Genomic DNA, 22,555 nt, shown 5'->3' on the forward strand with positions numbered 1-22,555 from the left:
ATAGAGCCTTAGCATGGGGCGAAGATGCCGGCTAGGTACACGCAAAAGCAGCAGGTGCAGAGTGGCAGAGTAAACACCAGAGCCTGGTGCTGGAAGACAGGGGTTCTCAGCCCTGGCTGCCCATGAGGTGTACCGGGGGAGCTTTCAGAAGCTATCATTCCCAGGTCCCACCTTCTAGGGACTCTGGTTTCATTGGTCTAGAGAGGGTCCATGAGTGGGAATGTTTTAATAACTCCCCAGGTAATTCTAATGTGAAACTAGTTTTAAGAATTACAATTACAAATGATGAAAGATACCAAAAAGTTCTTGCCTTTTGAATAATATATTTTGATACAATACGAGCTGTTGCCTATACTTTATTCTTTCCATTCACACAGTCTTGGGGCTCTTCTTGAATTTGCAAACCAAAAGAGGAGGGGAGACTCTAAATTTTTCAACTCATAAGGCACCTATTGTTCAACCTTAACTTGGACCATTGCTGTCAGCAAGGCAGGACTGAAGTAAAGGTACATTTATTTTACAAATAGGTGGCCCAGCAAGCTAGAGAGCTTTCCAAAAAGTCATTCGGCAAAGTTGGGTTAAGCCAGGAATAGATCAAAATTTCAGGCCAAACCAGTCAGCCACATCAATAGCCTTTAGAAGGTCTGTCTTACATTTACTGGTCTGAGCTAAACAGCTCAAAACAGTGAGGTCCGTTAGATCAACCTGGGCAAGACTGACAGAATTCGGAGCTGCTGACTTTGGGACAGGATTTCCTGCTGCCCCTTGTCTGGTGTCAGACACCCTGCCCCAGTGACTGTGCCCTAACCTCTCCATGGTGGCCCACAGACTGCAGAGGGGTAGAATTTGGCCATGACCACAGGGCTCCTGACACATAAAGAGCTTAACAATATCCCCAGCCCATACCTACGATGAGTTCCTTCTGAAAGTCTCAAGTTCTTAAAAGTTTTCTCAACTGGAACTGCCTTTGCCCAGGAGACCCGTTAAACCTCAGGGCAGATTTGCATCTCCTCAGAGCAGATGATGACTGAAAAACAAACAAAACACAAAGCCAGGCATTTGGAAATACAACACATGACACCCTCAGAGGGCAGGCAGACCCTAACCAAGCCTGCCCAGGGGCCCAGGGCAGGAGGGGAAAGCGGAATGCAGCACAACACAAGTCAGGAAGCCCTTTCTGTGTCCTTTGGGTCAAGGCTGCCTCAAATGTTGTAATTTGGTTAACTGACCCCAGTCCTTTAGGGATGCTGGAAAAGAGGCTTCTTAGCCCCACAAGAATTCACCAGATCTCTTTGTCTTTGGATGAAATGACAGCCTGTGTGGAAATGAATCTCTCCCTGCCCTCTGCCATATGCCCTTCAGCATATGTGTCTTTCTTATAGTATTTTCAGTTTGTCTCATATCAGGGTGATTTGTGTTTATGCTTGTCTGTCTTCTCCACTAGATCATAAACCAGAAAGACAGATGTGGTGCGTTTTGCACTTCCCCATGGTGGGAGCCAAGTACGTTTGTTGAATATGACAGAAGCTTCTAGAGATGAAATTTTCAAAGTGGCCTCAATTAACATTGAGTCGAGCAGCTCTTTAGCAGGAAGGCAGCCCGGTGGGTGAGCTGAGAGAGTGAAGAGGGCCACCGCAAGATTAGAGTGCAGGGAGAGGGTGGGGGGGAGGTGTCAGCGGTGTGCTGGCACATGCACGACCAGGGGAAGGATTTCAAAACCTCTCCTAACAGCAGCTCCTGAAAGACGTGAGTATCCACTGCACACTCCCGAAACGAACACCCAAAGGTGCACCAGCTGAGAAGGAATGCACTGCTTACAGCACCCTGCCACCAAGCCTACCCACAACATCTAGGCATTCCTGGCACCTGCCAGCCAAGCTCTGATCTGTTCAGACCCCCTGATCATCTTCTGAGAAAGAGTGAGATCATAGCTTTTGGAGCTGGTAGGACTTCAAGTCATCAATAATGTAACAGAATTCCCATAAACACTAAGGACTTCATATCTGACAGCTGCAAGCAAGAACCTAGCAGGCATCCAGAGGGTGAAATGCCATCACTCTCAATCTATTTTCCTGCCCCAAATTCATTTTTAATATATGCCATTCACCAAAGAAATATGTATATTTAATATTAATGTGATAAATGTAACTCTGCCTACTTATGAACAAATAACTTCTAGAAACATTTCAGATCATCAGGCTAAACAAACACGTCCTTCACAGTCAGAAAAAGATGAGCCACCACTCCCCCACTACCACACACACACCTGCCCCCCCACAAATAAAGAAGAAATCAAATTATGTCAGTGCTGCGGTACCTATGGAGGTCTGGTGGAATATAATTAGAAAGGCCAGAGACGCTTTAGAGTATAATCCCTCAAACCAAACTGCAAACCGTGACATGTAATATTTCCCCACTAAAGAATAGAAAAAGATCCATTCTGACCTGGTAGGGCACATGTCCTTCTTTTTCTTTTTCTCAGTGTTCTCAGACATCCAGTGAAGAGCAGTCCTTTATTTGGATAGCAACATGCATCTTCATCGAGGATAATTTCCTGTTAGCATCTATTACTGTTAAGAGGATCTCAGTCCACAGAGTGAAAACTGGGGCTGGAGGCTCTCCAAGAAAGCTCGGGCTGTCAAAGGCAATAGGAAAAGACTTCCTATATACATATATTGTAACTGCAGTTGCCTCCTAATAACCTCACTCCCTTCCTCTCTGGATTTGAATCACTTCACCATCCCATGGAAAGGCTTGAGGACAGCGGAGTGAGACTCTAGTGCAGACACAAGGTCCAAGTGACCGGACCAGCTTCCACTTGCTTTAAAAGAAGCAGAACTGTGAGAAGTGAGGCAAGAGAACCAGCCAACAGGATGTGTGTGGCTGGAGTTCCTGGCATGAGGTCTTGGCTTTCATGTTTATTTTTGGATGTATTTTTCTTAGCCCTTTGATGCAAATTTCTGGCCTGGGAAGTAACCTTACAGTACAAGCTCCAAAGTTGTTAAAAGTAAGTGCAGGCGTCCGACTTGGAAGAAAGCACGTCCGTTGGCTTTTAGGCCCCAGTTAATCCTCAGATGAGGATGTGGGTCCCTGTGCATTAACAGGCAGGCCAGGGGCTGCCTATCTGAGGATGGATCGTGCAGTTCTATCTCATCACCCAGGGCCACTAAACATGGATACAAAATACTGGTCCATCTTGAAAGCTTACCATTAATGTAGGCTGAAATTTTTTTGCATGCTAAATAAAATATTAAAACACAACCAAGGGCTTCCCTGGTGGCACAGTGGTTGAGAATCTGCCTGCCAGTGCAGGGGACACGGGTTCGAGCCCTGGTCTGGGAAGATCCCACATGCCGCGGAGCAGCTGGGCCCGTGAGCCACAACTACTGAGCCTGCGCGTCTGGAGCCCGTGCTCCGCAACAAGAGAGGCCGCGATAGTGAGAGGCCCGCGCACCGCGATGAAGAGTGGCCCCCGCTTGCCGCAACTAGAGAAAGCCCTCGCACAGAAACGAAGACTCAACACAGTCATAAATAAATAAATAAATAAATAAATAAATAAATAAATAAAAGAACGTGAATTTCTTTAAAAAAAAAACACACAACCAAAAGGCTTCTGAGATTTTTGTTCTAAGATATTATGTTTTAAGTATTCGGCTTTAATTTTTCTGACAGCCCAACACAGGAATATCAAATCTGTTCAAGCAGGAGCAGATGTCTCTGAGAAGTATATTTTTCCAACTTACCTTTTTAAAAGTACATCAGCAAAGACTAAGCTGCTGTTATTTCAATAATTCCTATTCTTATAGTGGCTTGAAAGATTATTCATGGATAAGGGCTTTTTCCCCCTGCACAGTCCAAAAGAGGCAGTAAAAATAAATAGTGAAAAAGCTTTTCAGTCCAACAACTGCCAACATATCTGATAGAATCAAGAAATAAAGCACTGAAAATTAAGAGACAGATGTAAAAATATTTCTTCAACAATATTCATTACTCTTAGAAATATTCTTCTTTACAAATTGCATTCTTTTCCTAAGACAGAAACAGGCACATATTTTTTATTTTTACCATTCAGTATTATATCCCGGAAAGCATAAAAAATTGTCAGTCAACATTTACTGAGGCCACAAACACACTTGGGGAATAAATGCTACTGGATCAATCACTATATCCAAGCAATGGTTCTCTATGATACTGTATGTCCTGGTTAGGCTAAAATCACTATAGCTTCTGGGTAACTATCACAGCTAAGAAATCACGTTTGTTGCAGCATGAGTCAGACTACAAATATTGCTTTTCTTTTTCTTTTTTTCTTTTTTTTATTGGAATATAATTGCTTTACAATATTGTGTTAGTTTCTGCTGTACAATGAAGTGAATCAGCTATACATATACATATATCCCCATATCCCCTTCCTTTTGGACCTCCCTGACACCCCCCCATCCCACCCATCTAGGTCGTCACAGAGCACCAAGCTGAGCTCCCTGCGCTATACTGCACGTTCCCACTAGCTATCTATTTTACACATGGTAGTGTATTTATGTCAAACCTAATCTCCCAATTCATCCCCCCTCCCCTTCCCCGCATGTCCACATGTCCATTCTCTGCGTCTAGTCTCTATTCCTGCTCTGCAAATAGGTTCATCTGTACCATTTTTCTAGATTCTACATATATGCATTAATATACAATCTTTGTTTTTCTCTTTCTGGTTTACTTCACTCTGTATGACAGTCTCTAGGTCCATCCACATCTCTACAAATGACCCAATTTCATTCCTTTCTATGGCTGAGTAATATTCCATTGTATATATGTACCACATCTTTATCCATTCATCTGTCATTGGACATTTAGGTTGCTTCCATGTCCTGGATATTGTAAATAGAGCTGCAATGAACATTGTGGTACACGAGTCCTTTTGAATTATGGTTTTCTCAGGGTATATGCCCAGTAGTGGGATTGCTGGGTCATACTGTAGTTCTATTTTTAGTTTTCTAAGGAACATCCATACTGTTCTCCATACTGGCTGTATCAATTTACATTTCCACCAACAGTGCAAAAGGGTTCCCTTTTCTCCACACCCTCTCCAGCATTTATTGTTTGTAGATTTCTTTCTTTTTTTTTTTGTCTGCGTGGGGTCTTTGTTGCTGCGTGTGGGCTTTCTCTAGTTGTGGCGAGCGGGGGCTACTCTTTGTTGCAGTGTGCAGGCTTCTCATTACGGTGGCTTCTCTTGTTGCGGAGCACGGGCTTTAGAGCGCAGGCTCAGTAGCTGTGGCGCACGGGCTTAGTTGCTCTGCGGCATGTGGGATCTTCCCAGACCAGGGCTCGAACCCGTGTCTCCTGCATTGGCAGGCAGGTTCTTAACCACTGCACCACCAGGGAAGCCTGTAGATTTTTTGATGATTGCCATTCTGACTGGTGTGAGGTGATACCTCGTAATTTTGATTTGCATTTCTCTAATAATTAGAGATGTTGAGCATATTTTCATGTGCCTCTTGCCCAAATGTATGCCTTCTTTGGTGAAATGTCTATTTAGGTCTTCTGTGCATTTTTTAATTGGGTTGTTTGCTTTATTGATGCTGAGCTCCATGAGCTGTTTGTATGTTTTGGAGATTAATCCTTTGTCCGTTGCTTCATTTGCAAATATTTTCTCCCATTCTGCGGTTTGTTTTTAAAGACTCTAGTTTCACTGCTGTCTTAAATTTCAAATAATTTATTCACAAGTGTGTATTTGTGGACATGCTCATACATGTCCACAATGAAGGGAAGTTTTTGGCCAGAATAATGTTCATGCAATTGTAACACAGGTAAACAGGCGTAGGTCACTAGTGCCAGGACTTCTCAGTGGCGTCTGTGTAAGTTTGATGGAAAGTGCCTCTCTAATCTACTTCTCTGGACACACTGGACACACCTCCCCATTCAAGTTCATGTATTTGGAATATTCCACGTAAAGATGTCAAAACATGCTGCTGACCTGAAAGCAACTTCATATACAATGTAAGAAAATCAGGAAGAAAATCAAAAGAGCCCTCGTTGTTGCTCTAACCACCGGAACTTTAGACTGTGTGTGCTGAGAAGAAATTCATGCAACTGGACAGTAAATCAGTATTTTTTTATTCTAAGAGCCACCAGCAATCATAAATACTCACAATCTTGGATCAGGTGTTAATAAATGGCTTAATTAAAACTTCCAAGCCTACACTTAACTACTTAGATATAACAATCCAATGTAACACATAGTTCTTTATTTGAACCTCATTTGAAATAAAGCAAATATAAGATGCTTATGTAGTAAACTTATTTATTTACAGCTATTTATGGGGAAATTTGAACTGTGGACTGGGTATTAGATGACATTAGGATATTTAGTTTTGTAGGTGAAATAATGGTATTATGGGTATGTAGCAGGATATTCTGATTTTTTGGAGATATATGCTAATGTTTAGGATGAAACGTCATGATGTCTGTCATTTACATTAAAGTGGTTCAGCAAAAAAAAAAAAAGATGAAGCAAATATGGCTATATGTTAACAACTGCTGAACTAAGTGAGAGTGTATGGGTGTATTGTATTATCCTTTTTGATTTTCTGTATGTTTGAAAATTGTTTTAATAAATTTTTTTAAATGTTTACAGGTAGCAAGCAGTTGCTTCTCAGGAACTTCTTTCACATCACTGAGGCCTCCTAATTAAAATAAATTTTTAAATATTGCCACAAACTATCCTTGACCAGCAACTTGAATAAGTCATCACAGACAAAAGCAATTATAATGACATACATCACAAGTAGGAGTCATAAACCAGTTTTCCAAATGTTATTTTTGGAAAAGCCTTTTCAGTTTACTTTTTAAGTGAAAGATCCAAAAAGTGGCTTATTTGCCTCAAGCTTGCTTGGTCCCTTTTACTTGACAGAAAACCTCTCTGCACACACCTCATGCAAACCTACTTTAGCTTTGCCTTCCTAAAACTCGCTTTTGTCTCTGAACTTTACAGACCAGTTGGAGCTCCTTAATATTTTCTAAGAGGAATATTTCAAACAAGTAACCCCGCAATTTAGTCACTACTGCCAAGAATAAAAGTAACAGGTTTCACCGCCAAGGCCTTCCAAGGCTTTGCAGGACTTTGAAAGTAAAGCAGCACTCTTTCACCTGCAGGTTTGCTCCCTTAAAGCATGTGTCATTTGTTTGGCTCTGGAAGAAACTATTTGATTACACAAAATTCTTTTTAGATCAAGTTTAATATCTTAGCCACACAAGGACAAGTGGCGAAGCCAGCCAGCTCGATGGGTTAACACTTGGACATACTGAACCGAGGACAAAGATAAGGAACAACCACAGGTTAAAATCAGAAGCTTGAAGAACTGAAAAGGAATGAGCTCCATTCTAAGCGCTCCATTTGCCATCACTGCATGTAAGATGATTTATTTCCTGCCCCTCGCAGTACCCTAAGGGGCGCTGGTGAGAAATGGGAAATGCACACGCCACCAGGCCCATCCATCCACTGCTGTACTCCCTGTGCACTGTGAAGTTGGCATGTAACCAGTCATCTTTACGTCCCTCATTTCCCACACCTTATTACAGGGCACCTCATTTTTAAAAGCATTTAAATGAAGCAGATGTTAACCCCATTCATTCCACTTTCCCAGGGAACATGTTGACGATGATTTTTAAAACGCCAAAGAAAACATCCAAGTATTTTGTTCTCTGGTTAAGAATACATTGTGGAATAGGTGGAAGGAAATACATAAAACACACTATGGTCATTCAAGAAATAACTATAAGGCATGTCAAGCGACAGAAAACTGAGCACTCACTAAATTAAAAAAAAAAAAAAAAGAAGGATGTCTTGTGTCAAAATGGCTTTTTTACACACTCATTTCAAAAACAAGTTTTGAAAATTAAATTCCATCCACCGGCTGAAAGCAGAACACATTAAGGCTTGACTATAATGCCATTATCCAAGTGGCAGCTCCCTTTCTTTTCTGCAACCACGTTAACTGACAAAGCAGCCTTGGGGCTCACCTTGCATAGTGCCTTGAAGTCCTTCTGCTTGATGCGGAGCAGTTCGCTGCTCCCCAGTAACGATGGTCGAATGGCAGGGTGTGGCATCCAGAATGGACTCTCCAAAGGCTGTCCCGTTTCCCAGAGCACAGATGGGCACTGCCATCCTAAGAATCCCCAAAACTGGTCGTTAGAAAAGTAAACATTGTCTTTTCTTTGAACTGAAGTATATAGTTGACCCTTGAACAATGTGGGGGTCAGGGGTGCCAAACTTCCACTCAGTAGAAAATCTGAGTAAATCGTGGTTCCTCTGTATCCACCTCTTCTACATCAGCAGATTCAACCAGCCACAGATTATGAGGTATTGTGGTATTTACTATTGAAAAAACTCTGCTGTGAGTGGACCCGCATAGTTCAAAGCCATGTTGTTCAAGGGTCAACTGTAATTTGCATACAGTAAAACACTCAAATCAATTGCACAGTTCAGCAAGTTTTGACAAATATATACACCATGTAATCACCACCCAAATCAAGAAACAGAGCATTTCTATCACCCCTGAAAGTTTCTTCATGCTCCTTTCCAGTCAGGACGCTGCTTTCAGAGGCAATCATCGTTCTGATTTCCAACACCATAAAAGAATTTCGCCAGTTTTAGAACGTCACATAAAAGGAATCGGACAGGGCTTCCTTGGTGGCGCAGTGGTTGAGAATCCGCCTGCCAATGCAGGGGACGTGGGCTCGAGCCCTGGTCCGGGAAGATCCCATATGCTGCGGAGCAACTAAGCCCTTGCACCACAACTACTGAGCCTGCGCTCTAGAGCCCGTGCTCCGTCACAGGAAAGGTCACCGCAGTGAGAAGCCCACGCACTGCAATAACGAGCATTCCCCGCTCGCCACAACTAGAGAAAGCCTGCGCACAGCAACGAGGCCCCAATGCAGCGAAAAATAAATTAAATAAGTAAACTTATTTTTTAAAAAAATCACGTGGACATTAATTTTGCAAGGCATTATCAACTAAGGGAGATACACAAGGGTAATCCTGAGTTAGAAAGCACAGTTTTCTTTTCATGCATCTAATACACGATAATAGGCAAATGTTATTTATACATTACTAAAACAAATGCCCATACGAACCCAATTCCTTGAACGATACCAAATTGCTTCTACACAGATATGACCGTATAAAGCTGTGTTCAGGAAAATAGAATCAATAATATCTCAGAAGAGAATAAAAGATCATGGGGAAATGTAAAAATGGCTTGCTAATAAATTTTCCAGAAAGGGAGCTGCAAACAAACTCAGTCAGAAAAATATTCCCAGAGCTGAAATACCAGTAATCAGCAAATTAGATACTTCTGAGTAATTTTCAAATTCTAGTAAAAACACAAGATGGATTACGATAAATCACAGCCTTTCACAAATTCTCTAGGCTATCATGTTTGCTTGAGGACCCCACCAGCCTACTTCATCTTTTTTGTATCATCTGAACCCTTCAGAAAGAATTCTCTTAGCCTAATTTCTACTTTCCAGTGTAAATTTCTATTTTAAAACCTGACAGGGATGAACCATAAATATTACTCTTGCCACTATCCACGTAGATTAATTATCTATGGTTATCCGCAAACTACAATGCAAAAGAACTATGAAGATCTGTTATTTGTGACCCAGCTGTAGATTTTTTTAAAAATTTATTTATTTTTGGCTGCGTTGGGTCTTCGTGGCTATATGTGGGCTTTCTCTGGTTGCTGGTGAGCGGGGTCTACTCTTCATCACGGTGCGCAGGTTTCTCATTGCGGTGGCTTCTCTTGTTGCAGAGCACGGGCTCCAGGCGCACGGGCTTCAGTAGTTGTGGCTCACGGGCTTAGTTGCTCTGCAGCACGTGGGCTCTTCCCAGACCAGGGCTCGAACCCGTGTCCCCTGCACTGGCAGGCGGACTCTTAACCACTGCGCTACCAGGGAAGCCCCCAGCTGTAGATTTTTATGGATCAAGTTGTCCTCTGCATTTCCCACCTTCTATCCCTGACACGTCACCACATGTCACCAAAGGTACACAAAGTAAGACACAGGCTGTGAAAGTCACTTGAGCCTGTCTTCCTGCTAGTGAGCAGTTCCTGTACTAAAGACAAAAGGTTGAAATTATTCCTGGATTTCCGCTAGAGAGTTTAACAGGACCCTTGCCTCATCACAGGTAACAACATTCAGTCATGTCAGTATTGCCAAGTGCCTTCTCGGTGCAGCTCACTGTCAGGACCTCCACGTGCAGACAGACACCAGCCCGGTCATTTCATCCAGCACCTCGGCTCATAGCCAGTACCCCACACTCTCCCACCGGAGCTGAGTGTGGGATCCGTCCTTCCTTCATCTTCTCTTTCACACTTGATCTTCCCGAATGGAAGGACAGGGATTACAAAAACAAGCTAAGGTCTTGAAAGTAGGACTGTAAACCCTCACCTGAAAGAAGTGTTACCTGCAAGTCCAAACTTGACTATCAGCCGACTCAGTATTTTTAGGACAAATTTACTTAGGAATCTGAATGGATTTGGGAAGTGTGCATTGGGCACTGAGATAATTGGGCACAGGGAAGAAGAAAGTCCTAAGAAGACCATCTTCACCCTAAAGATGAGTCACTCTCTTTACAGTCCCTGGGGGCCAGGCCTTGATTACACTTGAATTCCGGGGGGCGTTGTGCACTGTGTTTAGAAAATAATTATCAAATAAGGACACTGACATTCAAATGTTCTCTCATGTAGCAGAACCAGTATGTGTCTCTCAGTTTGTAAATTCAAAGATAGGGTAAATGTGCGCAGCATGAATGTGAGTCGGTGTGGCAGAAGGACTCTTATTTTGGTCCACGCTGCCAGCTAACCAGACCCCTCCCTGTAGGTAAGAGTTGCAAGCCTGAAACCCTGTAGAGATGCTCACTGCACGCTTCCACCAGTAGCTGCACGTGTCAGTTTCTGAATGCAACACTGTTACTCCTTTTAAACTCATACAGGCTCTAGAGATCTGCTCATGTCTCAATAATTATTAAATAGGACTCTTATTTTCTGCTCATTTGCAGATTAATGTTCAGAAAGGTTACCCAAAAGGAAATATTTACAGTGACAGAGGCTGAAGAAAGCAATCAGCAAAGATGATGAAACATCAACAGTGAAGGAAGGTCCTATTTTACATTAAGGTGGCAATTTCTTTTGAGGACTTTCAAAGATGAAATGAAGAGTTAAAAACTTGAGTGTCTTCAAATATGAAGGTGTGTTTAGCAGATGCTGCTGGGGTCCTGCCTGATTCCCCCACCCCACCCCTACCCTCGAAGGAATCTTTGTTTCTGGACAGTGCCCACACATGCCCGTGCTTTCCCCTGTCACCTGCACCGCTCTGCCTGAGAGGACAGCGCTGGGCAGTTCATGCCTGTAACGTGCATCTTCCACCAGAGGGGCATGAACGTAGGAAGATAAATACCCCAGCTTCCTACCCTGCACGGTTTCTTAGAGGGTCCCCAGAAGGACTGACCCCAGCTGCCCACAGCTGAACTCCTTATCCACACCCTTTAGCTGGCATTCCTCATTCCTCGTCTCAATTCCCTGCTTCCTTACAGTGTTTCCTGGGGTCTCCTCCATAAAAACCACACGCAGCCAAATCCCTGTCTCCAGGTTGGCTTCTGGGGAAACAAGAGACTGGGTTGGCTAAACACGGCTGTGAGTCCCAAATTACACTGAGACCTCTGGGGAGGTACTGGGCTGAACCAATATTCCCAGAGAGATTGTGTAATACCGACAGATTCCAGCTTGTCACTGACTGCTTTGCATCAGACACATCCTACGTGCAGTAGCCCTTGGGTGACACCTGGGAAGACTTCATTGTCTTAGTAAACCACACCGGGCCTCTGAGGCCAGCGCTACTATATGACTAGGGGTGATGGGCTCTCAAACAAAGAATTACCTATGGCAGGTTACTGATATGACTGATATGATACCTGGTTTCTTCTTTGGATCTGATCCAGCTCTCTCTCATCCATCAGTCCACCTGATCACTCCTTCTCCTACCATCTAAACCCTTAATTACCCACTCACCCTTAATAATACACATCCTCCTGTGTATCACTATGCACGCGAGTCTCCACATATGTGAGTGGAGTACTATGTGCCATGCACTGGACCAGGTGCCATGACTATGACGTCCGCTTAATTCCTCACAACAGTTAAAGGAGATAATGTGTTTAAGTCCTCTGCACAGTGCCTGACTCAAAAGAAATGCTTAATAAATTGTGGATATTCTTACTGATGGTAGTAGTAAAACAATCCTGCAACATTGGGATTATTGCTGTTTTATAGGTTGAGGAAAATCAGGCTCAAAGATGTTCGATAATCTGCCCAAACGTGACTAACGAACTGTCTAGACGAGTTGGGACTAGACACTAGTCAATCTAATTAGCTCCCATGTATTTCTTAAACTATCATATGAAATTTAAGTACTTCTTTCCAAGGCTCAGTAGGAAAATTGATTAATTGGATTGATTGATTGAAGTATTAATTTAATCCATACAGGTTCTTTTTTCAATCAGCCAATTTACAGATTTACTGAACACCTAGTAATTCCATATCACCAGGAAAATACCCACATTTGGCACTGCTCTCCCTCTAACCCTCCAATTCCAATAGTGGGGCCCACTTGACCCTTATCTAGAGGATCAAATCTATTCCAGGCTGGGGCACCAATCTTCTTACTCAACAGGAGAAATATAAAGAATCCAAGCCAGAAACTAAGGATCACATCCACATTTCTGCTTTTCCCACTCTGATCCTGTGCCCCAGTTCTGATCACAGAGTGCCTACTTCAGCTGGAGAAACTGGGTTCCTATCTTTCTGTGTCTCTGCCCTGATAACCTGCCTGGTATCCTAATTCTTCCCAAAGCGACAGACTGCCTTGTTCTGACAGCCTCCCTGCGTCCCGGCTCCCCTCGGGCATCCTTCCAACACCAGGCCTCTTCGTCAGCCTGCCTGGCCTCCCACCTCCATCCCTGGGCCTGCTTCCTGCCTCCCTGCCCATGACCAAGCCCTACCCATCACGTTAGACCTGCCTCAGCCCTTCACCTGCTCACCTGGGGGCTGTGCTTCTCCAGCACTCTGCTTGCCCCTCGACTCCTGCCCAGCACCCCTTGCTCAGGCCCTCGAGATGGCACCCACCTCCACCATGGGCAGCCCCCAGCTTCCGGCTTCTCCTCCTGCCCAGCTTGGTACCAACTGAAGTCAGGAGCAATATCTTGGTGTGGTATGGGTTTCAGCGGAATAGGTGGGGTCTGGTTATCTTCACTCATAAAAGTTGGCGTTAGGAAAGTTAACAAAGATGTCAATGATCCAGCCCTGCTGGAAGGCAGGGAGCATCCAAGGTTACACACCTGGTGGCACCAGGGTCAGCACACTCCACGCTTAGCGGGAAAATCCCCTGGAGGCAGCACAGGGAGAAGAGCATGTACCTTGTAGACCAGATTCAAAGCTCATCTCTGCCAGTTACTAACCCTGGGCTTTGGGGAGAAGGCTCCCAGGTGCCTCAGTATCCTCATTTGCGAATGGACACAATCTTTCTCATGAGATTATTAACAGAACTCAATGTAAGTAACAGTCCTATGTGATTCCTGGCAAACAGTAGGTGCTCCATAAAAAATGGAAGATATTACTTCTGACTTAATCTATACATGTATATAAATAAGACCATCTACATTTCTAAAAAGCAAATCGGAGTTTTCTACTATTTAAGTGACAGAGAATCTCTATATTCATTTTGTGTTCATCTCCGATTAATGATGGCTTCTCAACACTTAAATTCTGAGTTTCTCTGTCCCCCAGTCTGGGTGTCAAGTGGTGTGAATGATCTGCAAAACACTTCAGCTCTCTGGGGGAGCTTGTATTCAAAGGAACCCTTCTGACGAATCCTGAGAATCCTTTTGTACGGCAACAAATCACCCCTTAATTTATCTGCTTTATACATCTGGAGTACAGTATACAGGGTTTTCTTAAAGCAGGCATTCTCGTAGGAGGCATTTGCTTCGTTTCATAACTACAGTATGAACATGGGAACTGTGTTAAGAAAGCCCATGGTTGTGTGTGACTGATATCCATGCTAATAAACACAGGTCTTGCAAATGATGTCTGTGAGCAGCTGCTGAAATCCAATTTGCACAAGTTAGACATTCTGATGAAATTTAAAACGATAAAATAGAAGAATTCTCTGTGGTAAGTACATCAGTTTTTTTGACTGTCCTATAACTTTAAGGGATATTAGATATTTGATTATACATATTTAACTCACTTCCCTATTAATGGCTCAAGAAGAGTTAAATGTCTCACCGCAGATTTATTGTTACGGACACACACTGGGTTAACGTCAAGGAACAAATCTGTCTTTACGTGTGTAGCCCTTGAAACATAAATTATTACAAAGAAATATTTTGACAATTTTTATTTTAGGCCTATAGGCAATACTTGCCACTAAATCTGGTACTGCCTAGGTTTATTTCATGAGTTTGAATTTAGTTCTGGAATTTATGGGGTGCTCCAAATCCTTGTAGTAAATAAAAATTTGTCTCTGAATTTGTAAAGACATCAGAGCACATGTGCAGTCCAAAGGATTTCCCGCCAAGCATGAAGGGAAAACGCTTCTAAGACAAAGGTGTTTCTTTCCTAACAAACAGCACAAAGTCTGTTACTTTGAGAGCACTTCTCTAGAATCACAGCTGAACAAGATCAGGCAAGCTGGCTGCAGAAGGTACCGTGAGAATGGACTAGCATTAGCATCTGATAACTGAATCAGGGAGGCCAGCCCGTTTTAGCGGAGAGCAAGTCTGTCCTGCACCGCGGCTCTGTCTCACCTCCGCCCAAACGGAGAATTACATGACAACAAAACTAAATGCAGTAGGCAGATGCCCCATGCAGAATGCTAAATAAACGCTGATCAGATCCTAACAGAGTGTGACCGGAGCATAGGCAAGTACTGATAGTAAGAGATGACAGACAAGCACTGTGGACCTGGCACCTTTCCCGTTTCATTGACTCAATAAATGTGTTCAGAAAATGTTTCCTAATGATGGCGATGTTCTATGTCTGAAAATAATGGGGTGAAGTGAGAATGAATCGAGGAATCAGACAGGCAAAAAACACAAAGACAGGGAAAGACACAGAAAGCCACGTGGTGGAGAAACATGCCTGTCCTCCAAATTTTATACACAAGTATGCAACACTTAAAAACATCTTTGTTGTAGAGACAGAGAGGGTTAAAAAAAAAAAAAAAAGCAGTTTACTTTGGGGGAGAACCAGTAAGAGATCATTTTCCAAAATCTGGCTAAAAATTGCCAGAGAACTCTATAGAGACGGATGAGAGGATGAATAAAGTGATGACCAAGGCCAAGTGAAGCCCCATTCTCTGATCCCACGAAATACATGAACAGTACTGTTAAACTTCTTGCCATTTCTAATACCAAGTGCATGTCCTGCTTTCTCTATTCTAGCACTGCCCTCTTGTGATAAAATGACAACATTGCAACCAACTTTTCCTTCTCAAAATAGTCATTAAAAAGCCCATAATCCCTGCTTTTTGCCAAGCTTCCTACTAAGTGCTGTATATAGATTAACTCATTTAAGGTAGGAACTATTTTCCCCAACTTGTAGGTACTCTAACTTGCTTACGGTCACACAGCAATTAAGTGGCTCTGAGGATTTCAAAAGAGGTCTGATTTAAACCATTGTGGGTTGCATTAGGAAAATATTAACACTTTAAGCATCTGTTAGCGATCTCACGAATTAATAAACCATCCCATTCCCTATTTTGCAGCATGAACTTCTATTCGCTCCGCAGCCATCAGAAATTCTTCTTTCAGTCCCCCCGCCGCCGTGATTGGCCATCCGCGAGTGACGTGGCAGCCGCCTCGGCCTATGGCAGCGGAGCCGGCCGGTGGCGGGTGCGGAAGCGGCGGGGCGCTGCGGGCGCGGGTGCCCGGCGGCGAGGGCGGGTGCGGGCGGCGCGCAAGGTCTTTGTTTCGCTCTATCCCAGCGCCGGTGGGATGACGCGCTTTGGTCTGACCGTGGTCCAGCATGGAGAAACAAGACTTAGCAAGGAGAAAATACTTCAAGGACAATGAATAGATGAGCCTCTTTCAGAAACTGGATTTAAACAAGCAGCTGCTGCTGGTATATGTCTTAATAACGTGAAGTTTACTCACATTTTTTCCAGTGACCTCATGAGGACAAAGCAGACCGTGCATGGAATTTTGGAGAAGAGCAAATTTTGCAAAGATATGACAGTAAAGTATGATTCAAGACTTGGAGAAAGGAAATACAGGGTTGCAGAAGGCTGGCCACTGAGTGAGCTAAGGGCCATGGCCAAAGCAGCTGGGCAGGAGTGCCCTGTGTTCACACCGCCCGGAGGAGAGACCTTGGACCAGGTGAAAATGCGTGGAGAAGACTTCTTTGAATTTGTCAGCTGATCCTGAAAGAAGGTCAGAATGAACAGTTTTCCCAAGAAGCCCCGAGCGACTGTCTGGAAAGTTCTTTGGCAGAGCTATTTCCTTTAGGGAAAAACTGTGCCTCCAAGTTTAGTTTGGACAGCGGCGCTCCGGGTTAGTGGCCAGTGTCTTAGTTGTGAGTCACGGCGCCTACATGAGAAGCCTGTTGGATTATTTCCTGACCGACCTTAAGTGTTCCTTCCCGGTGACCCTGAGCAGGTCTGAACTCACATCAGTCAGCCCCAATACAGGGATGAGCATCTTTATCATAAACTTTGAGAAAGGAGAAGTGAAACCAACCACCCAGTGTGTGTGTGTGAACCTACAGGGCCACCTGACCAGGGTGACCAAAACTCACTAAATTTAAATCTGCATCAAAATCTAAAAAATATGAGCCTCTGCGGGAGCGCCTTTGACTTTATTTCCACTCTCTGCTAATGCAGACTTGGAAACAGTTAAAAAGCTGTCCGTTATAGCAGGTTATAAAGCTCGAATGGAATCAGAGCCACATGAAACACTAACGGAAAACCATCGGGAATTGACTTCTTTTTAGTGAGTACAGTTGGAATTTCCCAGGGTAATTTTACCGCCAATGGATGAAGGAACTCAGTATTGCAAATTGGGGGATTAATAATCCTGTTACTATGGGTTTTTTTGCTTTTTTAATATCCTGGGTTTTTTTTGGTATTTTTCTTTAATGTCTGAAAAATCTAGCCTATTTTATTGGCTCTTGGTAAGATACTGTATGTTTTCTTATTTACTATCTCATCCAGTTCTTAGAAGAGGGAACTATTTGTAATTTCCACTCTATATTTATGTGACAATGTTATATTCAAAAAGTCCTTTAAAGGAGAAATGCTTGCTGTCATAGTTTATGTAAAAGCAAATGACAATGTTTAATACAGAAATCAACTGTTGGAATTGTTTACTCTGGAGGGTTTGAGATGCAGATGAATGTGGATTCCGGTTGCAGAACAGTCTCATGAGGAAGAAGCATCATCTGATTACAAAATTTTTAAAGAAGGAATTGGAGCGGAGCAAGAGAAAAGAGCAGATCTTTCTTATCTAACCTGTAGGCTGAAGAATCTAGTTTGAAGATGGCGCTAAAGAAAGTAAATGGCTGCTTCACAGTAGCCCCAGAATAAAAGAGAGGCTTCACTGAAAAGAACCGTGGTTTTTTTTGTAGAAGGTACAGATGAGGTTTCCTCTCCTTTCCACCAGATGGCACCAGAGAAAAGGGAGTTTGGTTACCTTAATTTTGTACAAAAGATGGGTCGCTCTGAGGCTCTCATCGAAATGGAGAAAATGTTTTCCATGCAGTTTGCCTTTAAATGATCACGGTGATGAATGCTGTGAGTCTCAGCTCACAAGAGGGTAGGACTGAGGCTGTCAGTTAAGGCTAAAATCACGTGTGGTCATATTTCAAGTTCAGGATCATGCTGTCCTTAGTGTGTCCAGCGCTGCCTGTGTTCGTGCCAGTACTGGAGCAGAGCACGTGGTCGAGCACAGAGGAAGTTCACTGCAGACGAAAAGCTGGAAAGTAACCAAAAAGGACAGATCATAAACGTCCACATCCCCGCCATCCAGAAGTAATACTGCTCCCCCTTTTTCTTAAAAAGAAATAACACGTTGCGCTGTAAGCCAAGCTCCCTTAAGCAGCTGTCGCTGTCCTGTTTCCTCCTGTTCTCTACAGAGGCAGCCAGCACCGCGAGTCTGTACACCCATCCACCCTTCACGTGGCCACCTAGTGTCATAAGGGAACAACGGTATTGTTCTGGTGTTTTTAAAATGTACAAAATATCAAGCTGTCTGTATTCTGTATTTTCACTTATTACATATATCTTGGGGCTCCATATTGGTATGTATAGACAGATCTGGTTACTTGTAACCACTGTATTGTACAGAATAAATGTAGTACCTTTTATTTCTTTATTCTCATAAAAAAGAAAAAAAATTTTTTCACATGACTGGGAAAATGGTATACTTTTTTGATGTAAAGATTAATTTAAAACCGTCTTTATTTTTAAGATTTAAATAGTTACCATGCCAAACAGGCCCCTCACTTACAAAATGTGCAGAGAAAAGCAGGACCTCGTCTCTCTTCCTCTCCTTCTCTCTCTCTCTCTGACACAAACATGCACACACATGCACAGAGCTGAGTATTGTCTGAGATAGTGAGGTTTATATTTATTGTTTTTAAGTTTATTATTCGTTTATAACTTGTTCCAACACTCACTTCTAACCCTAAATCCATTCAAATATTAATAAGAAAAAGTCCACCCACAGTATTATTCATTCTAGTGGGAATGTAAAAATCTCTGGCTTTCAGTGCCTTAAGTTAAATAGGCTCCCAGGACAGGCAGGTTCTCGAGCCAACGAGTTGAGCTGTGGACAGCTGAAGGCGTGCGTGTCCTGCTTAGGCTTAGGGAAGAGACCGAGGGTGGGGACAGGCATCGCTGGGAACGGGAGATGAATCCCCGACAGGATCTGTGCTGCCAGGTGGAAACCTACACGCGCACGTGAGCCAGGCTGGGACCCCCCGGGATGGCGAGGTGGTGTGTGGGCAGGGCCCCTCCCTACGAGGCATCCTCAGCTTGTGGGGGTGAGACACACATGGCCCGGCAGGAGAATGATGGGAAGCTGGGAGCGGGGCCTCCTGACGACTGCGCAGGGACACAGGGCAGGGGTGCTTCCCAAGCGGCTTTTGTTTCATGGAGCAGGGGGAACCCATATAACTTATAGGAAGGTATTTCCAAGGATGGCAGTCTCTAAAAGGTCATCAAAATAACAGGAACAGAAGGGTGACGTACTTCCCAGAGTTCTGAGCGCAAGCATGGTTTCAAGGCTGTAAGAGGAGGAATGAAAGCACTGCAGCAGCAGCTCCCGGGGAGGGAGGCCCGTCATCCCTCTCCTCCTCCAGAGGCTCCTGTCTCTCCCCTCCAGCCCACGCCGGAGGCCTCAGACTGGGGACACTCAGCTGCAGACACGGCAGGGAGCGGAGCAGAGCGCTGGCCTGCCTGTGTGAGAGGGAGATGCGGGTCCCAGCCAGAGCTCAGCGCGATTTGGTACCACGTCTGCCGGTCCTGAGCCGGGAGCAGACCCGCAGGGCGAGGCCGAGTCAGCGGGCGAGGTCGTGCGTCCCCAGCTGGCAGCCGTGCGTTTCTAAACTGACCGGGGGGGGGGGGGGGGGGGGGGGGGGGCTGGCCCCGAGCAGAACTGGGAGGCCAGCTACCTCACTCCCCACAGCCCAGTGGCTTTTTTTCCTCCATCCCCTCCTGCCAGGAAAGGGCCTGAAGTTTATATGACCACTCACCAGACCGTCTGCATTTTCATCCTTCTCCCCAATGTGGAAGCAACGGCTTTGTTATGATGTTGGGCATCAGTGTGCTCCAAGGGGGCAGAGCTGGCTCCACACTCCCGTGACCACCACCGCGAACACCAGCGGCGCCTGGGAGCAAGTGCCTTTGCGTTTGCAGACCCCTCCTGGACACCCCAAACGGATGGTCACCCGTGTGGGTAACAAGGCGGGGCGGGGGCAGAGCACGGGGGTGGGTAAGGAAATCAGAGTGACCCCCAGCTCTAAGTGATAGCCCTGTGTCATCCTGAGTGAACAACTCATTCACCTGTGACTTAAGCAAGATACAGCCCAGCTGGGTGTGCTCTAACAAGCGTGCAAGTGCAATGCTTTGCCCATGATGAGGTTTCACACTACTGTGTTCGCAGGATATCACCAATGAGAAATAAGTGTGACCCTCCACCTGGCGTCCAAAGAATTCAAGAAGAACCTGCCAAACCAATCATACAGAGAGCAAGAAGTGTGCTTTCTTACCCTAGAGAGCAGAAAAGGATAAAGGAATGATGCGAAAGGAGGAAAAGTAATATATTGAAACAGGCAGGAAGGGAACGTGATTTTATGGGCCAAATAATAATATTTCTGCTCTATGTATTCTGGAAAGTTATATATAGTTATATCTCCCTATCACATAAAGGAAGTGGGTGATTTTTTTCAGAAAAAAATTCCATCAAATCAACAACACCTAATAAGCGTGTGATATAAAAGTACGGTCCCAGCGTCTGCAGAGGGTTCTCTTCCTTGTTTCAATCAGCGGCGTCACCACCCATCTCCTCATGGCAGTCGGGCTCCTCCCTTTCTCAGCCCCCCACACCCCCCATCAACACCAGTTCCACCCATTTCCCCTCCACCTCGGAGCCACCGGACCTCAGTGTCCCTCCCTGACCCCCTACCTCTCTGCCCCACCCTCTGGCCCAGACGCCCTTTGAGGGGACGGGCCACACTCAGCTCCCCGGGCGCCCCCAGGTCTGGCAGGGGGGGCAGGAGCCCCACGCCACGGGCGGTCCAGTGGGCGGGAGGAGCAGGCCTTCCCCAGCAGCACACCTCGGGGGACACACACCTGCCGGGGGGCTGGGGGGAGACGTGGAGCTCGGCGCCGGCGTCGGACGTGCGGGAGGGCGGCCGCTCCCCACCCGCATGACCCCTAAGCGGCTCTGACACCTCATCACCGTATAACCCGGGGCAAGTTATTGAGCATCTAACCTGTGAAATGGGACTAATAATAGCGCTGAATGGCGGGGGGGGGGGGCGGGCGGGGAAGGGGGGACAGTGTGGGGAGTAGCCAGTGAAATGAGGCTTGTAAAGTGCTTTGCACAAAGCTGTCTGTAGTGGGCGCCCTGTTACCGTTAGCCAGGCCTGCCCTCATCTCACCATTCGGGCTCAGCTAAAACCCCACTGAGGAGCCGAGACTCAGAGATAAGCGTGGAGATTGATCACCACCACCTCCTCTGACTTCTGACTCTCAGGTGAGAAGAGAGGTGTGCAGGGCAGAAGGGACCTGAGGAAAGAAAACGAGGAGCAAGCCAGCAGGAAACGCTGCCCCGCTCGCTTTTGGAGATTTGACTCTTAATTCCCTCTTAGTCTCTTGTAACTCTTCTTCTTTTTCTGTCACTGCTCCCTGCCTACCTTTTTTTGTGTGTGAGAAGCAGGAAGAACATGAAATCTGGAGTGTGTCACACCTGAATTCAAATCTTAATTTAGCCACATATGTTTGTGCGGCCCTAGGAAAGTTAGGTCGCTGAGCCTTGTTTTCAAGCCCCTGTAAAACTGGACAGGAATAACTAAAGATGAAGTCAGTTAATATTCACGGAACCCCTAGCAAAGCACAAGACACGAAGGCACTTAGCAATGCTGCTGCTGGTCTCTAGGAACTCCCCAGCTTTCGTGGATTCTCCTCCCATGGACCACTGCCCAATCCCATTTCACTCCCACGATAGAGGTATAGGATGGTTAATTTTCTGTATCAGCTTGGCTAGACTATGGTAACCAGCTGTATAGTCAAACAGCCTCTATTCTGCTGTGTAAGTATTTTTTAGATGTGATTAGCATTTACAATCAGTAAACTTTAAGTAAAGCAGATTGCTACCCTCCATAACGTGGGCGGGCCTCGTACAATCAGCTGAAGGCCTTACGAGCAACTAGGTCTCCCGTGAGGTTTCCCAAAGAAGGAATTCTGCTTTCTGACTGCAACACGGAAATTCTGCCTGAGATTCCAGCTTTCAGACTCGAGACTGAAGCATCAACTTTCACCTGAATCTCCAGCGTACTAGGTCGCTCTAAAGGTTTCAAACTTGGCAGCTACCACACTCATGTAAGCCAGTTCCTTAAAAGAAACATCTATCTATCAGTCTATCTATCTATCTGCCAATCTCCTCTCAGTACTGTTTTTCCAGAGAACCCTGGGTACTGCTCTGACCGGCGAACCCATCACCCTGATTTGGCCACATCGCTAGTGGGCAGAGACCCAGAGTCCATTACAAGCCCAGAGCAGGTAGATATGGCTTTTTCATTTCTCCCTTTTGAGCAGCTTGTCCTGGCAGAAGGGTCAGCTATCTCACTCATTCTCCTTAGTTTCTTCGTCCCGTGTGGCTAGAACCCTGTCTTGCCCATCAGAGCTGGCTGGAAGGCTGGGCCCTCTGTCTACCTCAGGCTGCTCTCTGCAGGGTTGGAGGATGTAGAGGTCAGTGTGGTTTCTCTTCCTTATTTCTTGGTGATTC

The 22,555-nt window shown here is 45.0% G+C and overlaps 1 long non-coding RNA gene and 1 pseudogene across 6 annotated transcripts in view; one reads left to right on the forward strand and one right to left on the reverse strand.

Moving 5' to 3' along the window:
- Positions 1-8,799, reverse strand: part of LOC309629124 — a 128,929-nt gene extending 120,130 nt beyond the window's left edge. For 4 of the 5 annotated variants that reach the window (XR_014244857.1, XR_014244859.1, XR_014244860.1 and 1 more), the window contains exons 1-2: positions 8,014-8,799; positions 907-2,635 (exon numbers count right to left, since the gene is read on the reverse strand). This is a non-coding gene — a long non-coding RNA (uncharacterized lncRNA). The remainder of the gene's footprint in view (positions 1-906; positions 2,636-8,013) is intronic. The other variant, XR_014244858.1, reaches the window with a different exon arrangement.
- A 129-nt stretch (positions 8,800-8,928) lies between these two features.
- LOC309629082 (fructose-2,6-bisphosphatase TIGAR pseudogene) lies at positions 8,929-19,327 on the forward strand (annotated as a pseudogene). Its single transcript has one exon. The product of its transcript is annotated as a fructose-2,6-bisphosphatase TIGAR pseudogene (transcript).
- Positions 19,328-22,555: the final 3,228 nt, after the last annotated feature.

The sequence above is a fragment of the Balaenoptera borealis genome (genome assembly GCF_965194805.1).
Source record: "Balaenoptera borealis genome assembly, chromosome: 5".
NCBI classification, from domain to species: Eukaryota; Metazoa; Chordata; class Mammalia; order Artiodactyla; family Balaenopteridae; genus Balaenoptera; species Balaenoptera borealis.